The sequence below is a fragment of the Corvus brachyrhynchos genome, unplaced genomic scaffold, assembly GCF_000691975.1.
Source record: "Corvus brachyrhynchos isolate BGI_N302 unplaced genomic scaffold, ASM69197v1 scaffold114, whole genome shotgun sequence".
NCBI classification, from domain to species: Eukaryota; Metazoa; Chordata; class Aves; order Passeriformes; family Corvidae; genus Corvus; species Corvus brachyrhynchos.
In genome coordinates, this window is record NW_008238337.1 from 5132224 (window position 1) to 5134637 (window position 2414).

Here is a 2414-nt window from a genome sequence, read left to right on the forward strand (position 1 = left end):
TGCTCCTGAACCTGAGCAACCACAAGGTCTCTGGTGGTTGTGTGACTCCTCTCTGCTCCTCTGGGGTTCTTGACTCCGTTCTCATGCTTTCCCACCAGCCGCTGATCCCGGCTCACTCCTCCTCTTGTCTCCTCCAGGAGACCCGGCACTGAGCAGGGAAAAGTGTCGGCACTGCCAAGTGGCTTCCCCAGGGGCACCAGGGGGGTGGGGAGGCAAAGCAATCCCAGCATTGCCACTGCCCCTGTCCTCAGGCACAGCCCTGTCCTGGACATGTGCTGCCTCCCAGCCAGTGACATCACCGGAGCACCTCTCCCACCGCCTGTGGTACTGGAAATCCTGCGGGACAATGACTCTGCCTTCCCTTCCCTCTTCCCCTTTGCCCCCCTGAGCCATTCCCTCATGGGAGCTGTGGACTTGCTGCAGCTCAGGTCTCCATCAGATACTGCAGACTCCCTGAACCCGCAGCCACCCAGCACCCCAACCTGCACTGGGGTCTCCTGGGGAGGCAGCTGCCTGCAGCCTGTGGGGAGTGGGGCCGGAGCTGCGCTGCCAGCCATGTCCTCTGGAACATCACCAGCACAAACATCGGTGACATGCCAGGACATCTGCCCACTCCATCTTCTCTGTGCAGCAAAACCACCCCTGCTCCTGCCAGGGCACGGCCAACGCAGCCCCCACCCCAGGAATGGTTTGTGGGTAACCTGGCAGCTGAAGCGCTGGGGGGACCTTTCAGACACAGCCACCCGGCAGCCGCTGATTGAGACTCAAAAGAAATTCTTTGAGGGCAGCAAGATGTCAGGCAGGAACAGCAGCAGGTTTGAGAGTACAGACGCGTTAGTCAGAGCTGATGAATGCTGGCTTGTCAAGCCTCCCCATTTCAGTCCTGGATTGCCTTTAAAGTTTGCCAAGTCACTTTTCAGCATTTGTGTGGGCAGAAGGAGACGTGCAATTAAGCTGCAATTGCTGCACCAAAGCCGAATACTTTCAAGTTTGTTATTTCCTCAAAAATGACAAAACGCTGGGATCGAGTCAAGGAACAGGACGGCAGCTCCTGTTGCAAAGCCGCCGTCGGCACGGTGCTGCGCTTGTCCAAAGCTGGATCCCGCTTCTGCTGAAGGATGAAGACGTGTACATCAAAAGCTACATTAGCATTTGAGAAACAGGGTGGGGAATGGAGAGCCGGGATCCAAACCCTGCTGGGAGCGCAGGTGACGTGCAGCCCGTCGGTGTGTCTGTCTGCAGGAGCCAGCGCAGCCTGCGGGGACACGGAGCCGCTGCAGCACCCAGGGGCAGTGACAGCGTGTGGCACTGGGGCAGGACAGGGGGGCTGGGGGTGGTGGCCGCAGTGTTGTCCCGAGTCCGGATTTTGGGGGTGAATGAGCTCACTGAGACCCTCCGGAGCCTGCCCAGGCCGCGCAGCTCCCTCCACGCTGGGCTGCCAGGAGGGACAGGGCTGGCGCCGCGGTGGGCACTGCTCGCAGCCCCCCACGGGCTCTCCATCCTGAGGCATCCAGGAGGGTCCCACAGGTCTCCCACTGCTGGTGAAAAGCCACTGGCCGGGTGGGGATGGACGGCAGCGATGGCTCTGAGCAAGGTGTGTCTGCCCTGGCTGTGGCTTCTGCACCTCTGCCGTGGCACACACCCGGGGTCCCCCCGCTGTCCCCTCTCTCTCACCCTCAATCCCAGCCCACGGTGCTGCCACCCACCCATGCCACACCCACCCACGTCCTTTTTCTTCTCTGCCTTTCTGGGGTCTTGGCACGGCTGGGATCAGGGTTTTCCTGCAAGGCTTTGGCAGCCTTTTGAGCAGCCAAATAACTATTATCCCAAACATAAAAGGGACAGTTTTGTGGATCCCTTTCCCCCCGAGGTTTCCTGTCAGTGTCTGCAGATGCAGAGCCGTGTGCTGCAGCCCATCCGTCCTGCCCATAAACCATCCCGGCTGCAGAATGAATCGATTTGGAGCCTGTTGGCTGCTAAACTGAATTAATTTCACCCTAAAGGGCCTCGCTGAATTGCAGCAAAAACACCACCAAGGGACCCAGGGGCTGGAAAATGGTGAAGTGCCTGTGCTGAGAGCTCATCGGGCATGTCATGATAATCCCCGAGAGTCACCAAGCAGCAGGGACAGGAGTCACCCACTTGGTGCGAAGCTTTTCGGTAACATATTGCTTTTTAATCAGCACTTAAACACGAAATGCTCTTTTCCATCTAATCCCTGCGATGATTTCACAGCAACTCCTCCTGCCACCCAGTTTAATGCAGAGACCGACTCTTTCAGCAGGCAACATTTACCCAAAATATGTGATTTCATTGAACAGTCATTTTCCGCCGCCTTTTTGCTGACTGCACAAAGCTGCCTTTGGGTGCGAGCGGCTCCACTGCCAGCTCTGCTTCCCTTCCTGCTGCTCACA